General features: G+C 37.8%; 1 long non-coding RNA gene across 2 annotated transcripts; it reads left to right on the forward strand.

Annotated features, from left to right (window-relative positions):
- The first annotated feature begins 367 nt into the window (after nucleotides 1-367).
- On the forward strand, nucleotides 368-2,758 carry LOC126601881 (uncharacterized). Of its 2 annotated transcripts, none has more exons than XR_007615867.1 (4): nucleotides 368-684; nucleotides 861-998; nucleotides 1,580-1,670; nucleotides 2,559-2,758. It is a non-coding gene; the product is annotated as an uncharacterized LOC126601881 (long non-coding RNA). The 2 variants fall into 2 exon arrangements; XR_007615859.1 differs by having other exon boundaries at nucleotides 1,613-1,670.
- The last annotated feature ends 19,948 nt before the right edge of the window (nucleotides 2,759-22,706 follow it).

The raw sequence follows: 22,706 nt of genomic DNA on the forward strand, positions 1-22,706 counted from the left end.
ATAAAAAAATTCAAATATTTTGATTGAATAAATGGATAAAAACAATGTAAAAATAAGAAATAATAAATGGCAAAAGTGTGACAGCCCGTCCCTAATTTTAAGAATTTTTAAAGTTTTAATAAAGGATTTTACAAAAATGCCCTTTGAGGCACGCACATCATTCGAGGTTAATCGTTGTGTCGTGCCATCTAAGATTTGTTTTCTTGACATATCCTCGTAGTACTCGTCGTTACGGACGCGTGGGCGCAGACGGTTCGTGATTTGGAGTTATATCGAAGAAGTTATTAACGTTTGAAATTTGGAATTTTAAGGAATTATAATTTTAGTAAAATATAGAAATTCTTTTATGAAATTGGACGGTCCAGATTTATTGATGAATGAAATGGATGGCTGGGATGAGGGAAAGGTTTTTGGTGTGTGTATGTGTATGAGAAGAAGAAACAGAAAACAGAAAAGAAGAAGAGACTGGGCAGAAATGCCCAATCGGAGAAGAAGAAGATGAGAGTGAACCAGAAGAAGGGAGAGGAAGAAGCTGACCAATCAGGGGAAGGAAAGGAGGGAAAGGAGGGAGAGTGGTGCACGGGGGAACAGGAGGAATGGGTCACCCTTGACCCGCGCGACCCAAGCTTCCAAATCGGCGGGTTTTCGCTGTTTTCGTCCAATTTTCCGACGAATTGAGTCAAGGTACCACTCCTAATCATCATCTAGGCCTTCCCTCTTCACGTTTCACCCCAAGAATCATTGAATTTCGTTGTGATTTCGCGAAGAACACCCCTACGGGTGCCGCGACCCTTTTGTTTAAATTCTCCAAATTTTGAAATGTTTTCTTTCAATTACTAACACCTTTAGCATTCCTTTAGGACCTAGAACAAAGCCCAAGAGGTAATTGAGGCGTTGGAACAAGTTTGAAGGTCGAATTGGAAACACCCAAATTCTAGGGTTCTTCACGGGTTTGGTGAAATTGAAGCACTTCCAGGCCAAATTGGCCTTGGTCTCAGGTATGAAAGTTGTTCTACTCATTGAGATCTTCAAATCTGCAAATTTTGGTAATTTTTGGAAATAGTTGAATTTTCCGGCGAGCCGGGGGCGGCCAACTGCCACCCGCGGCGGCGCGTGGCCAATGGCCCGCCAATGTCATTATTAGCTTGTGATTAAGGTTCTAGGTTCTGTTTTGATAATTGATGGACGTAAATTGAATAATTGAACCTAAGTTGGTTACGATTCGTGGTTAGGTGAAAATGTGAATTGACGATCCGACCGTTGGATCGTCATCAAACTTTGATACGTTGTAATACGTAATATTTGAGGATTATAGGAACTTACGGATTGGGAATCCGATTTACGGATCTTCCGGAATTGAAGTTGTAAGTTCATAAAATAGAATGTTAACCGTTAACCGTCACTTAGTTTTGGAAATTGACGAAGATCCGACCGTTGGATGGTAATGAAATTTTAGGATGTTGTCCTAGAGGTATATTGTGGACCTCTGGAAGTTACAGATTTGAAATCTGAATTGCAGATCATCCGGATCGAACTACGTAGTGACGTGTCTTATATAAGTTATGTATTCTATCGGCAGAATTTCTGAGGTTGGATTTGATTGTTGTTCTAGGCGCTAATCGTCATGACGCCTTGATGTACGGTGCTAGGGAGTTGTGGGCGAACTCCAGGTGAGTGGGCAGTTTTGTTTTCGTATTACCTATATACTATTGTTTTTCCCAGAAAAATGCTTTTATGCGAAATTATGTTTTGAAAATGCCATGCATAGAATTATTTGGAAAATGTGAATTTCATATGAGTTATATGATTGATATATGATGCATACATGTTGCATGGTGCTGTGGAGGCACAGGTACGTCAGGTGAGTTCATTATTCATTTAATTGATTGATGTTTCGATGTTTGAGCTCATAATCTGCACCCTAGGTGTTAGTGCTTATATTATTCACCACACCGCACGCTCGCCTTGGATCCAAGTAGGTGGATGTCGTACAGACCATGTGAGGGTTCCGACATGCCAGTCGTACAGACCATTAGAGGGGTTCCGACTGGTGGGTGACCTTAGATATGCGCGCTGATGATATGATGAGAGAAGCACTAGAGCGTATTTTACACCTTTCATCGTATAGACTACCTTACGTAGTTCCGAGTGATGTGCAGAGTAGGGCCGTATAGGTCACTGTGGTGACTCCGGCTTAGTGAGATATTGAGCTATTGAATTAATCGTATAGGACCAACTGCAGGGTCTCCGATTGATTCCTTATTTCACCTGATTTATATTTTGATTTATGGCATGGCATGTTTTTCTTGAAAAATGTTAAAGATTTGGGATTCAAGCTTTGAGATTTCATATGGTTATATATATATATATATATATATTTCTGAAAAGTGTTAAAGGTTTGAGATTTGAGATTTTTGCTTATATATATGTTTATATATATGCTATTTTCTGGGAAAGTATACAGGTTTTACGGTGAGGGGTTAGAAATGTTTTAAATGAAAAGTTTTCGAAAAACTTTGTTTTACTGACCCACTCAATTTTGTTTTGCGCCCCTCCAGGTTCAAGTTAGCAGAGCTTTGGTGGCCACGAGGAATCCAACGGTGTTCTGACAGAATTCACAAAAGTAGGACTCACCCTCGGGTGTGTTATCTTAGTAATTGGAAATTTTTTTTAAAGCTTCCGAACTGTGTAAATGGTTACGTCACTCTCACGTGACGGCCAGCACGCCCTCCTTCGGGACGGGGTGTGTCAAAAAGAATGTATCCATAGTGTTAAAAAAATTGGTACATTTCACATATAACAAAGTGATACATTAATAAAGAAGAATGGGTACATTATAAATAAATTAGGGTACATATAAAAGATTAAAAATTATGAGTACAAATGAGTTTTAAAAAATATCGGTGACACACCCCGATCCTAGAATCAAGGCGTACTGGCCATCACGTGAGTGTGACGTAACCAAAAGTGCGACACGGAAGCAATAGGTAAGAGAATTACGAAGAAATAAAATCAAATAATAGCAATAATATCCAACTAGCATGCTAGAGTGAATTTAAGTGTGAAACACACATATTCAGAGCATAAGTACTAGGTGCAGTCAAGTAGGACCATAACTAAATTACAACACCCGAAGGTGAGTCCTACATTTATGAAGTCTGTCAGTACGCCGTGGAAATCCTCGTGGGCCACCAACGCTGCTAACTAGAACCTGGAGGGGCGCAAAACAAAATTGAGTGGGTCAGTAAAACAAAGCTTTTTGAAAACATTTCAATTAATAACATTTCTAACCCCTCGCTGTAAAACCTGTATACTTTCCCAGAAAATAACATAATATGCATATAATCTTCATATATCTCAAATCACAATTCTTTATCAAAAATTAGAAAGTATACCATGCATAAATGTCAATAACAGAATAAGGATGCATCAATATAACAGGTGAAGTAATGAATCAACCGGAGACCCTGCAGTTGGTCCTGTTAGGTTAATTCTAAAGCTTAATATCCCATCCAACCGGAGTCACCACAATGACCTGTACGGCGTTACTCTGCACATACATCAGAATTATCTGAAGTAGTCTGTATGATAAGAAAGGTGTAAGAATACGCTCTAGTGCTTCGTTCATCAACAGCTGCATAATAATCTAAAATCACATACAGTCGGAACCACTCTATGGTCTGTACGACATGTCAGAACCATCTTATGGTCTGTACGAGATGCACCTACTTGGATCCAAGGTGAGCGTGTGGTGCGGGGTGAATAATATAAGCACTAACACCAAGGGTGCAGGTTATGAGCTCTCAACACAATTCAAATCATCAATAAACCATATGAATAACATAAAACTCACCTGATACTCACCTGTGCGTCCACAACACCAATTCACATATATGCATCCAATACTAATTCATATATTTCATATAATATGCATGCATGGCATTTTAAAACATACTTTCATTTATTTTCAATTTATGGGAAAAATCAATAGTATATAGGTAAATACAGAAAATATTGCCCACTCACTGATAAGTCGAAGGGTCGTAACCCCCATGACGTCCTTGAATGCGCTCATCCTTGGGATACGTATCACCTATATGCGAAACAACTATAAAAACGTTAATTAAAGAACATAACCGACAATTCGAAATAACTTCTCATACGATGCTCAATTTGGGTATATGAATATACCACAGTGACCTACTCAATGTCACGGACGTCGAGGTATTTTTAGAAAAAAAATTTCGAGGCCGCACGTGCCCCCACGCACCGGGAGGGGCATGGACCCACGCGCCCCCACGCGCGTCACCTTCTTCCTCCAGTCGCCGAACTGGTTTTGCCGGTCGCTGGAAAATTGGAGATTTTTCAATCTCCTTGTTCTCCGTCATTTCTCAACCATTTTTAACGCATTTTATATCAAAATGAAGCCCAAAGCATGAAGAATCACGTTACACTACTTTAAGGTTCAAAAACATACGAAATATCACCGGAGAAATTCCAAGAAAACCGGCCAACTTCGAACCCGGTGATCCCAACGTCCAAAACCTTCAAACTAAACACTCTGAGCTTCCTTGGGACCTCACTAAGCTCCCTGTAAGCTTAGAATTCCCTGAAATGTTGGAAGTATGCCCACAAAGCCACTCATTTGATGTAATAGCTTTTGGAATACTTATTGTATTAAACTATTATATGTTTAATGAAGGGCAAAGCTTATTGTTAATCACTATTTAATGTATCATGTGTTTAAGCAATAAGGGAATTCAAGGAATGTATTTGATTTAAGAGAGAAGTGATTTAAGTAAGTTGGATTAACGAGACCTTTCTCTTATGTTCATTCCTAAAACGTTCCTAGCCATAGGATTGCCAATTGGGCATTGACAATCCGTTAAGGTTAGTATGTGTTATGTCGACTCAAGCGTGAGTATGACTAGTCTCAAGTCATTTGGTGTTGGACACTAAGACAAATACATAGGTGCTCGAAAGAGTAATCGAGTACACTGAACTACGATCAAAAGAGAGTTCGAACATACATGTCATGTAAGAACTCGATAGTTGCAATATGCAAAGTAGTCTTTTGACCTGAGGCATCATAGATGTCTAATGGTTAGGTCCTTGACCTTTGATCATGTCAAAGGCATTCCATTGGAGTGTCCACGACATTGTTGGGGTCAAGTTATCTAGTCATGTAGGCATATGAATGCACAACGAGGGATCTCTAACCTTCCATGGTGGAAGGAGAATACTCTAAGATATGATTCGAGAGTCTTTGGCCAAAGCATATGAATATGACTTAGGAAGTTTGTTCCAAATCTTATTCAATAGAATCATATGGAGAAGTATCACATTGGATAGTAGATATGAAACAAACTATCACTTAAACAATGTGATTAAGAGTATTGTATTAGAAAAGGACCGTATTGCATTGTAGTTGTAACTGGATAGGTTCTCCAACCAATTCTACTTAGCTTGGGTAACCATGACATGCTACTAGGTGTCACTCATGGTTTGTGGAAGCCCTAATGATTTGCAAACACTAATTTTAAGGGAGAATTGAAATGTGGTTTCAATTCACAATCGATCGTTAAGAGTAACAATCGCCCACTACCTCGCTAAATGGAACCTAATGGATCGTACACCGAGTAAGGATGAAAGTGAAGAATTAAATGAAATGGATATGCAATTAAATGGTTTAATTGAAGAATGGTCAAAGTTAATTAATTAGTTAATTAATTATACGAAATGTTCGTATTGGGCTTTTAAGTTGGTTTTGGGCTTCGGGGCCCAAAAGCGTTTTGGTCCACAAGGACCATTATGTTTAAGTTGTATGACAACTAAAACAAAATGGGCAATTAGCCCAATAACATCAACATGGCCGGCCATAGGGTGAGTGGATGCAAACTTGGATTAATTACAAGTTTGCCACTCACATGTGATGAAGTATAAATTCAACTTTATAGCTTTATTTTCATTTTAAGGGTTTTCTTGATGAAAACAGGTGAAACATTTTCTCTCTTTTTCTCTATAGAGGTCGGCCACTTAGAAAAGTTTTAGCTAGCAATCTATTCTTGTCTAAGTCATCCATTTCATCTTGACAATACATCCTTGGTCAAGAGACTTAGAGACATCAAGCTTTTGGTGTTTTGGAGAACATATCCTCAAATCATCAAAGAAGCAAAGGAGCACTAAAAGGAAGAAAATCACAAGGAAGATCCAAGGAGCAAGGAGGTGACTTGAAGGCCCTCCACTTGGGTGAATCCCTTGTGTAATCAAGGATGAGCCTCAAGGGTAAAGAATCTCTAAATCCCTTATTCTCTTTAATGTTGTTAAAGAGTTTATTGGTTCACCATTCACTAGGCTTTGAAAGTCATGGGTTTTATGAATTGTTTTGAATGCATGCCTACTTTAATGTGTTAATAGTTTGCATATGTATTCAAATATTCTCACATGTTCTTAACTAGGACAAAATTTTTCCTTCAAGTGGTATCAGAGCCTAGGCCTAGTTTATGGTGAATCCTTTTGGGTTTTGTGATTTTTCATGATTTGTGATTTAAATGTTGTAAATGTTACAAGCTTTGTTCTTGCTTTTGAATATAAATTTTGCTTGAAAATTTAGCATCTCAAATGTTGTAGATGTAGTTCATTTAAGCATGAATATTGGAACTAAAATTTGGTGCCATGTATGTTGGGAAATTCGGCCAAATCCAAAGGGTGGATTTTTGGGTTCATGTTTGTCTTGTTAAAAAGGTTTTAAGGTGACTTTTGAAACCCCCTAAGTACCCTAGGATATTAACCCTCTTTTGAGTAATGAAAATTTGAGTTTTATTGAGTGAAAACATTCATGGAGCTATTATGAGTTTTCATGAGTGTTCTTCAATGTTCTTGAAGTTCTTGCCAAGAACAAAAAGTTTTGTTTTTTGATTCAAAAGTTTAATGTTTTTCATAAAGTTTTGGTTTATTTTGATGGGTGATGGTTATAGGTGAAGGATGTTTAATGCCTTTAATGTTAGACAAAATTTTTTCAATGTTTGACAAAACTTTATCTTACAACCCATCCAAATCACCTTTATCTCAGCTAACAAATCAACTTCGAAAAACTTTTTAGAAAATTTTTCACTTCTTCACTAAAAGCCGGCCACCCTATAGAATAGGGTATTTTTGGGCCTTTTGTGCAATTACATAAAGTTTTGATACTTTTGTGTTTTTGTATTTTGGCCCAAAAGTTTACGTTTTTACGTTAAGGCCCAAAAACTCTAAAGGACAATTTTTTTTGTTCCTTTATTGATGTTTTTTGTTATTGTTAAAAATTTTGGGTTCTAGTTGTAATTACATGAAGTTGTGGACTTTTGTGTTTTTACAAAGTGACTCCAAAAGTTTATGTTTATTAAATAATGGCCCAATTGTTGAGGTCATTGTTTTTGGCCCAAATAAGATGAGAACAAAATGGTTTTGTCTCTTTAATGAGAATTGGATTTTCATTTCAATTAGTTCCATTTATATCAATTCTATGAATCCGAAAACCAATTGTTTAAGTTGCTTTCTTAGTTAATGTGATTGATTAAGAAAAAGGTGATTATGAATCAAAGGCCTCGATAGTTGAGCTATGTGATTGGCCGCTTTACATTATGAATGTTTGGGTTTAGTAGTTTTTTGACAGCCCGTCCCCGATTTTAAGAGTTTTAAAGTTTTAATAAAGGATTTTACAAAAATGCCCTTTGAGACACGTGTATTATTCGAGGTTTATCATCGTGTCGTGCCATCTAAGATTTATTTTCTTGACATATCCTCGTAGTACTCGTCGCTACGAACGCGTGGGCGTAGACAGTTCGTGATTTGGAGTTATATTGAAGAAGTTATCAACGTTTGAAATTTGGGCATTTTAGGAATTTTAATTTTAATAAAATCTGAAATTTCTCTTATGAAAATGGACGGCCCAGATTTAATGAAGGATTAAATGGATGGCTGAGATGAGAAGAAAGAAGGTTTTGTGTGTGTGTGTGTGCGTGAAAGGAAGAAGAAACAGAGAAGAGACTAGGCAGAAATGCCCAATCGGAGAAGAAGAAGATGAGAGCGAATGGGGAGAAGAGAGAGAAGCTTCTGGCCAATCAGAGAAGGGGAAAGGAGGAAAGGAGAGAGGGCGAGAAGCGGAGGAAGAAGAACAGAATTGGGTTTTCAACCCGCGACCCATTTCGACCCGCGACACCCATACCAAAATTCGACATTTTTCACCCGTTTTTCCGGTGAATTGCTTCAAGAAACCTCATGGGAAACACTCTAGGAGCCTTCCTCTATCCATTCCATCTCAAAATTTGAGAGATTTGGTTTTGAAAATGGAGAAAACCGCAAGAAAGGGGTGTGGCGGCTTTTGCTTCGAATCACCCAATCTCGAAGCAATTTCTTCCAATTGCCACCACCCATAGCTTCCCCTTGAGGCCTAGAACAAAGCCCAAGCATTGGTTGGGACGACGGAGTTGAATTGAAGACGAATTGGAACTCACCCAATTCTAGGGTCCGCACGGAATTTGATGAATTTGAAGTGTTTCTAGGCCAAATTGGCCTTGGCCACAGGTATGAAAGTTGCTTTGCTCATTGATATCTTCAATTTTGTATTTTTTTAAAATTTTTGGAAATAGTTGGATTTTTCGGCGAGCCAGGACGGCCAACCCCCACCCGCGGCGGCTCGTGCGGCGGCGCGTGGCCAATGGCCCGCCAATGTCATTCTTAGCATGTGTTTAATGTTCTAGGTTCAGTTTTGATAATTGATGGACGTAAATTGAGTAATTGAACCTAAGTTCGTTTCGATTCGTGGTTAGATGAAAATGTGAATTGACGATCTGACCGTTGGATCGTCACGAAACTTTGATATGTTGTAATACATAATATTTGAGGATTGTAGGAAGTTACGGATTGGGAATCCAATTTATGGATCTTCCGGAATTGGAGTTGTAAGTTCAAAAAATAAAATGTTAACCGTCACTTGGTTTTGGAAATTGACGGAGATCCGACGATTAGATGCTAAGGAAATTTTAGGATGTTGTCCTAGAGGTATATTGTGGACCTCTGGAAGTTATGGATTTGAAATCTGAGTTGCAGATCATCCGGATCGAAATGCGTAGTGACGTATTGTATATGAGTTATATATTCTATCGGCATGATTTCTGAGATTGGATTTGATTATCGTTCTAGGCGCTGATCGTTATGACGCCTTGATGTGTGGTGCTACGGAGTTGTTGGGCGAACTCTAGGTGAGTGGGCAGTTTTGTTTTCGTATTACCTATATACTACTGTTTTTCCCAGAAAATGTGTTTATATGAAAATATGATTTAAATTGCCATGCATATAATTGTTGAGACATTTGAATTTGATAATTGATGCATATATATGTGAATTGACGCGGTGGATGCACAGGTGAGTCTTTACATTATTCATACGATTTATTTATGTGAATTGCATCGAAAGCTCATAACCTGCACCCTAGGTGTTAGTGCTTATATTATTCACCACACCGCACGCTCGCCTTGGATCCAAGTAGGTGGATGTCGTACAGACCACCAGAGGTGGTTCCGACATGCCAGTCGTACAGACCATTAGAGTGGTTCCGACTGGTGGGTGACCTTAGATATGCGTGCCGATGATTGATGAGAAGCACTAGAGCGTATTATTTCACCATCTTAGTCGTACAGACTACTATAGGTAGTTCCAACTTATGTGCAGTGTAGTGCCGTACAGGTCACAGTTGGTGACTCCGGCAGGGCTGTACAGGTCACAATTGGTGACTCCGGCTGGATGGGATATTGATGCGTTCATATTATATTTTGACATATGACATGGCATGGCATATTTTTTTTGAAAAGCGTTGAAGGATTGTGATTTGAGCTTTTGATGATATATATATATATATATATATATATATATGTTTATATACTACTTTTCTGGGAAAGTATACAGGTTTTACAGCGAGGGGTTAGAAATGTTTTCAATGAAATGTTTTAGAAAAACTTTGTTTTACTGACCCACTCAATTTTGTTTTGCGCCCCTCCAGGTTCTAGATAGCAGAGCTTTGGTGGCCACGAGGAATCCAACGGTGTTCTGACAGAATTCACAAAAGTAGGACTCACCCTCGGGTGTTTCATCTTAGTAATTGTATTTTTTAAAGCTTCCGAACTGTGTAAATGGTTACGTCACTCTCATGTGACGGCCAACATGCCCTCCTTCGGGACGGGGTGTGTCAAGTTTAGATTTGAATGTAATTTGATTAATTCAAATTTGTTGTAAATGGACATAAGTCCATCAAAAGTGTTGTAAAAGGGCATAAGCCCTTCTCTTTATTTCAAGTATTCCTTTTTGTTTATATGTATGCAAATTGGAATAGTTGGGTCCAACGCCCAATAGGAAATAACGGTTTAATTGGATTAAACGCGTAACTAAAATCAACAACTATCTACCTTAAACCCAAGGTCCAACACAAGGCTCGTGTTGGATCAAATCAAACGATTCATATTCATCCTAAGACCTAATATGACTATATAGTCCATATGAGGTTGCAAAGCATTCGTTAGTAGTTCCATATAGTCTCGCTTGTTTCATCGAAATAGTGGGAGTATTATATACTACTAATTCATATTAACTTGGACCAATGGTTGTGATAGGCCCAAGTTCTTTTAATGAGATTAAAATAAAATTGATGTAGCCCAACACTACTCCCTCAACAAAACGAATATTAAGTTGACAAGCGAGAGATGTTTTGAACATCTCTTCGTAGGCCTTCCACCGTGGTGGGCTCCAATCGTTTGTGACTCATACACCGGCTTCACCCTATAATGGGGAAGTTCAAAGTATGTGCTTACATCCAGGAGGAGTCCATAAACATATATGATGAAGTGAGTGTAGACAACGAGTATGACCAACATGATATGATTCTGAGGTTGTGCTTGAACCCCTACATCAACTAGCATGGTGGCAATGACTTAACTAAGTACAATGGTGCCAAAATGATATAATTCTGAGGCAATCATTCTCTAGAGGCCAAAACAGATGGGTAATTACAAAAGTTGTAAATGGCTAAGAGTTATCCTCTCATCATTATTGTTGCTAGCCAAAATGATATAATTCTGAGGTGGGCTTGGTAATGGTGAGCCTCCCATACCCCGCTAAGAGTTCATCATAACTCTCGAATTCCATTGAGGGATGTGGAATTTGCCAAAAATAGTGGGTGGTACTATTTGATTTAAGACCCAATCAAGTAGTTTTAAAATCAACAATCTAATACGATTTCTGTTATGTTATATAGTTAACGACATGCCTAAAATTACACCCACCATTATACTTGACAAAAGGGGCCTTAGGGGCCAACATTTCCTTGCTTGGTATCGCCACATTGAGAATGTCTCAAAGGTGAAAGACATATTGTATGTGCTTAAGCAATCCCCTCCTCATGTACCTCCTACGAAACTAGCTTCAAAGGAGGAGTGTCAAAATTATAATAGACACTATGAGGATGACTTACAAGCCAAATGCTTAATCCTCACTTCACTTAGTGAGGAGCTTAAGAAGCTACATGAGCACATGGACACTTCTTGTGCCATGGTTGATAGTTTGCATAAGATGCATGACATTGAGACTAGTAATGTACGATTCTCAAATGTTTGTAGTCTATTAAATGCCAAAATGGCAAAAGGGGCATCGATTCATAAACATGGACAAAAGATGGAAAGGATATTTCAAGATCTTGAAAGTTTAGGAACTTCCATCGATGGGAAAATGGCCCAAGACTTTTTCCTTGCATCTCTCTCGGATGATTTCACTAAGTTTATTGTAAACTATAAAGTGAATAGATTCAATCATACTTCTATCGAGATGATTGACATGTGCTGTAATTTTGAACAAGGTTTCAAAAGGGTCAGTGGGAGTGAGAATGCAATCACAAGGAAAAGGTTGCATAAGAAGAAGGCAAGAAAATCCAAAGGAACATGCTTTCATTGTGGAAAGGATGAACATTGGAAGAAGAAATACAAGGTGCGCATTGCGAGACATATGACACGAACTTTTGAAGGGACTATTTCTGTCATAGGGAGTGCTTTTACAATGAGCTCCAATTCCTGGATATTTGATTCAAGCGCTAGTCAACATATCTGCAATTCGTTGCAAAGACTAACAAGGAGCAGAACATTGCGCAATGGGGAGATGATTGTGCGAGTTGGGAACGACACTAAGATCTCTGCTAAAGCAATAGGCACCTACATGCTTAAACTACCCTCTGGGGAAGTCTTGGAACTTAAAAATTGTTTATATTTTCCTTCATGTATAAAGAATTTGATTTCTATCTCTAAGCTTTTACAAGATGGGCACTCAGTATTGTTTGACAAAATGAGTTGCACTTTATACTTGAACGGTCGTATTATCTCTCATGGTAATATGATAGAGGGACTTTTTCACCTAGAGACAAGTAGTGGGATGCACTGTATTGAAAGCGGGAATACCTTAAAACCCAAAAGGGCTAGAGAAGAAGTTAACCAAGTTAGACTTTGGCATCTTAAACTTGGACATGTAAACCAAGACAAGATTCGCAAGATGTCGAAAGACGGATATCTTAGTCCATTAGGTAATGACCTCATGGGCACTTGTGAACCTTGTCTAGTTGGGAAGATGACCAAATATCCATTCACTGGGAAAGGAGAGCGTGCCACTGAAATTCTTGGGTTAATCCACACTGACGTATGTGGACCTATGTCCACTACGTCGACAGGAGGCTTCTCCTACTATATCACATTCACCGACGATCACTCTCGGTTTGGCTATGTGTATCTTATGAAGTACAAGTCAGAATCCTTTGAAAGGTCCAAAGAAGTCAAGAATGAAGTTGAGAAGCAAACTGGGAAATAGATAAAGATCCTAAGATCAGATCGAGGGGGAGAGTATCTAAGTAACGAGTTCCTAGATTATCTCAAAGAGTGTGGAATAGTATCACAGTGGACTCCACCAGGAACTCCTCAATATAACGGAGTTTCTAAGAGGAGAAACCGAACCTTGATGAACATGGTTCGTTCTATGATGAGTTCCGCTGATCTACCAATATCATTATGGGGATATGCATTACACACAGTAGCTTATTTGCTAAATGCAGTGCCTTCTAAATCTGTTCCACAAATACCATATGAGATATGGTATGGGAAGAAGCCAAGTCTTAAACACGTTAAGATTTGGGGTTGTCCAGCATACGTTAAGAAACAAGATGCTGGAAAGCTTAAAGCAAGATCTGTTAAATGCTATTTTGTGGGGTATCCTAAACAAACCTATGGATACGAATTCTATCACCCTGACGACCAGAAAGTCTTTTTCGCCAAAACTGCTATATTCATGGAGGATGAATTCGTTCTTAATGGAACTAGCAAAAGAAAGATAGAATTGAAGGAAATTAATAAGATTAATGATTAACCACAAACAAGCACTCGACAAGTTGACAACCCTGTTCCTGAACCCCTAGCTCCACGTAGATCTGAACGGGTTAGCAAGCCACCTAAGAGGTATGGCTTAGATAATGACTTTGGGGAATTGCACCTTCTAGGTGACAATGACACAAAGGAAGACCCTAAAGACTACACTGAAGCAATGTCCGACATTGATTCAAAGAGATGGCAAGAGGCCATGAAATCCGAGATGGATTCCATGTATCAAAATCAGGTCTGGACTCTTGTAGACCCTTCAGAAGGTATAGTACCTGTTGGAAACAAATGGGTCTTCAAGGGGTAGATAGGCGTTGATGGGAACATGGAGACTTATAAGGCTAGACTAGTAGCCAAGGGTTATAGGCAACGAGAAGGGATTGACTATGAAGAAACCTTCTCTCCTGTAGCCATGATTAAGTCCATTCGGATTTTGCTTGCTATAGCTGCGTACCATGATTATGAGATATGGCCAATGGATGTGAATACGGCCTTTCTGAACGGCTACCTAGAGGAAGAGCTCTATATGACTCAACCCGAAGGTTTCGTGTCCAAGTCTGAAAAGACTAAGGTATGCAAGCTTCAAATGTCCGTTTATGGACTTAAGCAAGCCTCCAGGAGCTAGAACATTTGTTTCGATACTGAAATCAAAACGTTTGGTTTTACTCAAAACGAAGACGACAATTGTGTTTATCAAAAAGTCTTTCGAGATGCAGTGGTATTCCTAATGTTATATGTAGATGACATATTACTATTCGGGAATGACACTGCAGTACTTTCTTCTGTAAAAGTGTGGTTGTCCAAAACCTTCCACATGAAAGATTTAGGAGATGCATCTTATGTACTTGGGATAAAGCTCTATCGTGATAGATCCAGAAAATTAATTGGATTATCCCAATCTATGTACATAGATAAGGTGCTAAGTAGGTTCCAGATGGAACAATCTAAGAAAGGTCTTCTTCCTGTGAGACATGGAATTCACCTTTCTAAGTCCATGGGACCTAAGACTCCTGAAGAGATATGGCAGATGAGTGCTATTCCTTATGCTTCCGCCATAGGAAGTCTCATGTATGCCATGATATGCACAAGGCCTGATATCGCATATGCTGTGAGCATTACTAGTCGATATCAATCTAACCCAGGATCAGAACACTAGACAGCTGTCAAGACGGTCCTTAAGTACTTAAGAAGAACTAAGGACATGTTCCTCGTTTATGGAGGAGCAACAGAGTTACGAGTGGAAGCCTATACAGACGCAGATTTCCAATCTGACGTCGATGATAGAAGTTCCAACTCCGGATATGTATTCACTCTGAATGGTGGGGCTGTTAGCTGGAAAAGCAAGAAACAAGATGTAATTGCTAATTCCACGACGGAGGCAGAATATGTCGCTCCAGCTGAAGCCGGCAAAGAAGCGTTCTGGATGAAGAAGTTCATTACTGAACTTGGAGTGGTTCCAACCATTACATCACCAATAACTTTGTACTGTGATAATAGTGGGGCGATAGCTCAAGCCAAGGAACCCAGGGCTCATCAAAAGAACAAGCATTTTAACAGGCGCTTTAATATCATTAGAAGATATGTTGTCGAGGGGAAAGTCAACATCCTCAAAGTTGCCTTAGTAGATAACGTAGCAGATCCACTGACAAAGCCAATGTCTCAAATCCAACTTGACCGCCATATGGAAAAGATGGGTTTTAGATACATGGGAAGGTGACTTTGAGTGCAAGTGGGAGATTGTTGGAAGTATGCCCACAAAGCCACTCATTTGATGTAATAGCTTTTGGAATACTTATTGTATTAAACTATTATATGTTTAATGAAGGGCAAAGCTTATAGTTAATCACTATTTAATGTATCATGTGTTGAAGCAATAAGGGAATCCAAAGAATGTATTTGATCTAAGAAAGAAGTTATTTAAGTAAGTTAGATTAACGAGACATTTCTCTTATGTTGATTCCTAAAACGTTCCTAGCCATAGGATTGCCAATTGGGCATTGAAAATCCGCTAAGGTTAGTATGTGTTATGTCGACTCAAGCGTGAGTATGACTAGTATCAAGTCATTTGGTGTTGGACACTAAGACAAACACATAGGTGCTCGAAAGAGTAATCGAGTACACTGAACTACGATCAAAAGAGAGTTCAAACATACATGTCATGTAAGAACTCGATAGTTGCAATATGCAAAGTAGTCATTTGACCTGAGGCATCATAGATGTCTAATGGTTAGGTCCTTGACCTTTGATCATGTCAAAGGCATTCCATTGGAGTGTCCACGGCATTGTTGGGGTCAAGCTATCTAGTCATGTAGGCATATGAATGCACAACAAGGGATCTCTAACCTTCCATGGTGGAAGGAGAATACTCTAAGATATGATTCGAGAGTCTTGGGCCAAAGCATATGAATATGACTTAGGAAGTTTGTTCCAAATCTTATTCAATAGAATCATATGGAGAAGTATCACATTGGATAGTAGACATGAAACAAACTATCACTTAAACAATGTGATTAAGAGTATTGTATTAGAGAAGGACCGTATTGCATTGTAGTTGTAACTGGATAGGTTCTCCAACCAATTCTACTTAGCTTGGGTAACCATGACATGCTGCTAGGTGTCACTCATGGTTTGTGGAAGCCCTAATGATTAGCAAACACTAATTTTAAGGGAGAATTGAAATGTGGTTTCAATTCACAATCGATCGTTAAGAGTAACAATCGCCCACTACCTCGCTAATTGGAACCTAATGGATCGTACACCGAGTAAGGATGAAAGTGAAGAAATTAAATGACATGGATATGCAATTAAATGGTTTAATTGAAGAATGGTCAAAGTTAATTAATTAGTTAATTAATTATACGAAATGTTCGTATTGGGCTTTTAAGTTGGTTTTGGGCTTCGGGGCCCAAAAACGTTTTGGTCCACAAGGCCCATTATGTTTAAGTTGTATGACAACAAAAACAAAATGGGCAATTAGCCCAATAACATCAACATGGCCGGCCATAGGGTGAGTGGATGCAAACTTGGATTAATTACAAGTTTGCCACTCACATGTGATGAAGTATAAATTCAACTTTATAGCTTTATTTTCATTTTAAGGGTTTTCTTGATGAAAACAGGTGAAACATTTTCTCTCTTTTTCTCTATAGAGGCTGGCCACTTAGAGAAGTTTTAGCTAGCAATCTATTCTTCTCTAAGTCATCAATTTCATCTTCACAATACATCCTTGGTGAAGAGACTTAGAGACATCAAGCTTTTGGTGTTTTGGAGAACATATCCTCAAATCCTCAAAGAAGCAAAGGAGCACTAAAAGGAAGAAAATCACAAGGAAGATCCAAGGAGCAAGGAGGTGACTTGAAGGCCCTCCACTTGGGTGAATCCCTTGTGTAATCAAGGATGAGCTTCAAGGGTAAACAATCTCTAAATCCTTTATTCTCTTTAATGTTGTTAAAGAGTTTATTGGTTCACCATTCACTAGGCTTTGAAAGTCATGGGTTTTATGAATTGTTTTGAATGCATGCCTACTTTAATGTGTTAATAGTTTGCATATGTATTCAAATATTTTCACATGTTCTTAACTAGGACAAAATTTTTCCTTCATGAAAGTCAACAATTCACTTGTTCATGAACAGTGATTTCAAAATGGGTTACGGGTTCGACGCGATTTCTAAGGTTTCCATTTCTAAAAGTAACACCATTCGAATCAGGAGGTTAAAAGGATGAAGAAACTGACCATTTTAGCTTCGATCCGCGAAGAAATTGAGGGATTGGTGCTTTGGTCCATACGGGTTCGAGAGGAAGAGAGAGAGAGAACTGCGACGAAAGAGAGAGAGAGCACGGGGAAGGAAAGGGTTTGTCCCATGTGTGTGTGTGTGTGGTCCACCCAAAACAAGTCACTCTTTAATTCCCTAACCAGACAAATATACACACATCCTTTAATCCAACTTAAATTTTCCAAAACTTAGGAAAATATGCATTATTCAAAACATGCCACACACATACCTTAGTAACCGTCTAGGGTACTTTTGTCATTTCACAACCTCGATAAATAGAATCTCGGGAGGGGCTGTGACAATAGGCGCTAAAAGAAATTAATACATGGGTACAAAATAAAACTAAAAAAAAATACTACAAATTAAAAAAAAATGTTGCAAATTAAAAGTGGGTACAAACTAAAAATATAAATATATGATACACAGTTTAGGCATAAAACATAAATATACCATACGTAATTTTTCTATCATTGATTAAATATAAAATGTCATGTGACGGTATACACATGGGTACAAACACAAATAAAACTTTACAAAATATGAGCACAAAAAGAAACTAATATATGGGTACAAATTAAAAATGAAAAGAAAATTGGTACAAATTAAAAAATATTTGCAAATAAAAAATAGGTACAAACTAAAAATAAAAATATCTGATAAAAAAAAATTTAGCCACAAATATAAATATACTAATTGTAACATTTTTAACACTAAAGGAATATATTTAAAAATAAAAATATTATATTATTCAAATAATTAATGATGTTATTCATACCCAAGGACCTTGATAAAAAATTCAAAATGAATAGGATTTTAATCAATGGAGTAACAAAAAGAAGGATGTGAACCTAATTTTCCCCTTTAAAAACCCATCCCTCTCATTCAATTCCATCAGACAAGATAAATCCCCACCACTCTTTCCTTTTCCCTTTATTTAGCCGGCTCTCTCTCTCTCTCACGCTCTCCCTCACATCTCTTCCTTTCTCTCTCTACCCATTAAACTTTCTCTCCCTCTCACATTTCCCAACTCTCTCTCCCGTTGCTCTCTCCTCACTCTCTTCCTCTTGGTAACACACCACCGCACCATGTAAGTCCAATGAGAGCTGCACACTTGTTTAGCACGTGCATGAGGGATTGAGATCATAAGAGTTTGTGTATGACAATACTTGTTGGTTATTAAGAATGTATAAAGGCTCAAATATAACCTAAAGAAGTCCCGGTGCAATTGGTGTTAACCATTTTGATGTGGATACTTTGGATATTAGTGATAAGGGTTATCAAACTGATGACTTTCATAAGGATTACATGATGGGAAGTATCCTTATCAAAGACCACTGTTTACATTATAAGTAAAAGGTCATACTCTTGCACAACACATGCAAACAGAAAACATCAAGCCCCATTGATTAACAGTGCATACAGATAGTGTTGAGAGGAGAAAAACCTTTATTTTCTATTGCAATGTCTTCACAAAGTTAGTGGTTAATTGGATATGTTGAGTTCTTTTGTTTCCACTATATTTAAACTTACATTTGGTATCAGAGCTATCACATATCTCTTTAACCCTATGTCGAAAGCATGAAAAACAAATCTTGTGCAGGTTACAGATTGACAATGGATTAATAACAATGGTTTGATATGTATCAGCTAAAGCTTTTCACACATGAAAACTATGCCAAAATCTTGTCGTCAATATTTACATTTAATGTTAATAACTAAATGATGATTACCTAAAGAAAATTGTTGCTCAGGTTTTGAATATTAAATGGCATAATATTCGTACATGCTTGATTGAATAAAATACCATGTTATCTAAATCACAAAGACTTGTTAATATGGCTAAAAAATATCTTGATTACAAAAGTATTATGATTAAGTTCATCATTCATAGTGTTCTTCAATCCAAAGAGTTGAAGGTTGTGACATAAGGTTTGAAGGAAAAATTTGTCCTAGCTAAGAACAAGTAAGAACATTTAAATACATATGCATACTATAAACACTTTAAAGTAGGCATGCATTAAAAAACAATTCATAAAACCCATGACTTTCAAAGGCTAGTATATGGTGAACCAATAAACTCTTTAACAACATTAAAGAGAAGTAAAGATTTAGAGTTTCTTTACCCTTGAAGCTCATCCTTGATTACACAAGGGATTCACCCAAGTGGAGGGCCTTCAAGTCACCTCCAAGCTCCTTGGATATTCCTTGTGATTTTCCTCCTTTTAGTGCTCCTTTGCTTCTTGGAGGATTTGAGGATTTGTTCTCCAAAACACCAAATGTTTGATGTCTCTAAGTCTCCACACCAAGGATGTATCTTGTGAAGATAATATGGATGACTTAGGGAAGAAGAGATTGCTAGATGTCCCTCCCCTAAGTATCCGGCCTCTTTAGAGAAAAATGAGAGAAAGTGTTTCACCCAATTTCTTTTAGAAAAACCCTAATGAGAAATAAAGCTATAAAGTTGATTTTATACTTCATTTCAAGTGAGTGGCAAACTTGTAATTAATCCAAGTTTGCTACCCTCACCCTTATGGCCGGCCTTACCTTTGTTATTGGGCTAATTGCCCATTTTGTTTTAGTTGTCATACAACTTAAACATAATGGGCCTTGTGGACCAAAACGCTTTTGAGCCCCGAAGCCCAAAACCAACTTAAAAGCCCAATACGAACCTTTCGTAAAATTAATTAACTAATTAATTAATCTTGACAATTCTTCAATTAAACCATTTAATTGCTTATCCATTTCATTTAATTTCCTCACATACATCCTTACTCGGTGTACGATCCATTAGGTTCCAATTAGCGAGGTAGTGGGCGATTGTTACTCTTAACGATCGATTGTGAATTGAAACCACATTTCAATTCTCCCTTAATGATTAGTGTTTGCTAATCATTTAGGGCTTCCACAAACCATGAGTGACACCTAGCAGTATGTCATGGTTACCCAAGCTAAGTAGAAGTGGTTGGAGAACCTATCCAGTTACAACTACAATGCAATACGGTCATTCTCTAATACAATACTCCTAATCACATTGTTTGAGTGATAGTTTGTTTCATGTCTACTATCCAATGTGATACTTATCTATATGATTCCCTTGAATATGATTTGGAACAAACTTCCTAAGTCATATTCATATGCTTTGGCCAAAGACTTTAGAATCATATCTTAGAGTATTCTCCTTCCACCATGGAAGGTTAGAGATCCCTTGTTGTGCATTCATATGCCTACACGACTAGATAGCTTGACCCTAACAATGCCGTGGACACTCCGAGGGAATGCCGTTGACATGATCAAAGATCAAGGACCTAACCATTAGACATCTATGATGCCTCAGGTCAAAGGACTACTTTGCATATTGCAACTTTCGAGTTCTTACATGACATGTATGTTCGAACTCTCTTTTGATCGTTGTTCAGTGTACTCGATTACTCTTTCGAGCACCTATGTGTTTGTCTTAGTGTCCAACACTAAATGACTTGAGACTAGTCATACTCACGTTTTAGGAATGAACATAAGAGAATGGTCTCGATAATCTAACTCACTTAGATCACTTGTCTCTTAGATCAAATACATCCCTTGGATTCCCTTATTGCTTAAAAACATGATACAATAAATAGTGATTAACAATAAGCTTTGCCCTTCATTAAACATATAAAAGTTTAATACATTAAGTATTCCAAAAAGCTATTACATCAAATGAGTGGCTTTGTGGGCATACTTCCAACAAGGTTTTGGTTTATACAGATTAATCATGCATGTGATGTGATTTAGTGATGAACCCTAGCATTATGAGTCTCAGCACGGTGGAACCACTTACTGGAATGAACTACAAAAATCGGAAGCAAGACTTGGAGATTGTGATGGGAGTCATGGATATGGATGTTGCATTGAGAACATATGAGCCTCCCATGCCAGCTGAATGATGCTCTTCGAACCAAAGGCCCAAGTATGAGAAGTGGCAAAAATCCAACAGGATCTCTCTCATGATCATTAAGAGATCCATGACTGATGTCGTGCATGATGGATTTCCAAAGGCCACAAATGCCAAGGAGTTCTTGAAATTAATTGAAGAGAAGCACAAAGAGTTTGACGAAACTGAGATAGACAACCTAATGAATTCACTCACAAGTATGAGGTATGATGGCTTTGAAAGTGTACGTGAGTATATTCTGAATTTGATTGATATTGCTGGGAAGTTGAAGGCTTTGGAGGTACCTATATGTAAAACCTTTTTAGTGCTTGTCGATGCTGCCAAAAGATGCAATGCAAAAAATGTTCCTTCTCCCCCTAAGAGGACCTTCAAACCTAATAACCTATCAGTTTTCAAATGCTCTTTTTGTAAAAAATTTGGTCACATGAAGATAAAATGCCCTAAGTATAAGGTGTGGCTATCAAAACAAGAAGCCAAGAAAGGTAAAAATATTTTTGCTTGTTTTCAAAGTAATTTAATTGATATGCCTAGTGATGCTTGGTGGCAACTCTGGCTCTTCTATTCATTTTAAGAACTCATTGTCGGACTTCATAACAAATAGAATTTCAACTAAAGATGAAGTCAAAGTGTCTGTTGGCAATGGAAGAAGAGTTGAAGTCAAGGCTATAGGCACCGTTAGGCTTAAGTTTGATTTTGGTTTTTATTTAGATTTGGAAAATGTCCTTTATGTAGCTCCTATGAGGAGGAAGTTAGTTTCAATTTCAAGACTAGTATTATTGGGTTTTTATTTTACTATAAATAAGATTGGCTTCAACGTTTTTTTTTTTTTATAATTATTCTCATGTTTGCACTGGTTTACTAGTTGATGGGATGTTTAAGTTTAAATTAAAACTTGATCAAATTGTTTTAAACGTGTAAGACCAAAAATTTAAGTCACAACAATCTTCAAATCTTTGGCATAAAAGGCATTGTCACATTTCAAAAGGAAGAAGGGAAATTTTGGTTAAAAATGAAATCTTGCCTTCGTTAAAATTTAAAGATTTTGATTTTTGTGTGGAGTGTGTGAAAGGAAAATTAACTAAGTTTAGAAAGGAGGGTTCATCTCGTAGTGATCAAATTTTGGAAATTATTCATACGGATATTTGTGGTCCTCTTCCAACAAAGACCATTGACGGAAACAAGTATTTTATCACCTTCATTGATGATTTCTCTAGGTTTTGTTATGTATACTTAATTTCTGAACAAAATATTACCCCAGGAATCCCTGAACAAAATAGGGTGGCGGAAAGAAGAAATAGGACATTACTTGATATGGTGAGAAGTTTGATATGCAATGTAAACCTGCCAGAATTTCTATGGGGAGAGGTATTGAAAACTGCAAGCTATATCCTCAACAGAGTTCCTACAAAATCAGTGGAAGGAACACCGTTTGAATTGTGGGCAGGGAGAAAGCCCAGTTTGAACCATCTCCACGTCTGGGGATGCAAAGCAGAGGCGAAGATTTACAACCCAAATCCCAAGAAGCTAGATACCAAAACCATAAATTGTTAATTTTTGGGGTAT

This window comes from Malus sylvestris, chromosome 1, assembly GCF_916048215.2.
Source record: "Malus sylvestris chromosome 1, drMalSylv7.2, whole genome shotgun sequence".
Lineage (NCBI taxonomy): Eukaryota > Viridiplantae > Streptophyta > Magnoliopsida > Rosales > Rosaceae > Malus > Malus sylvestris.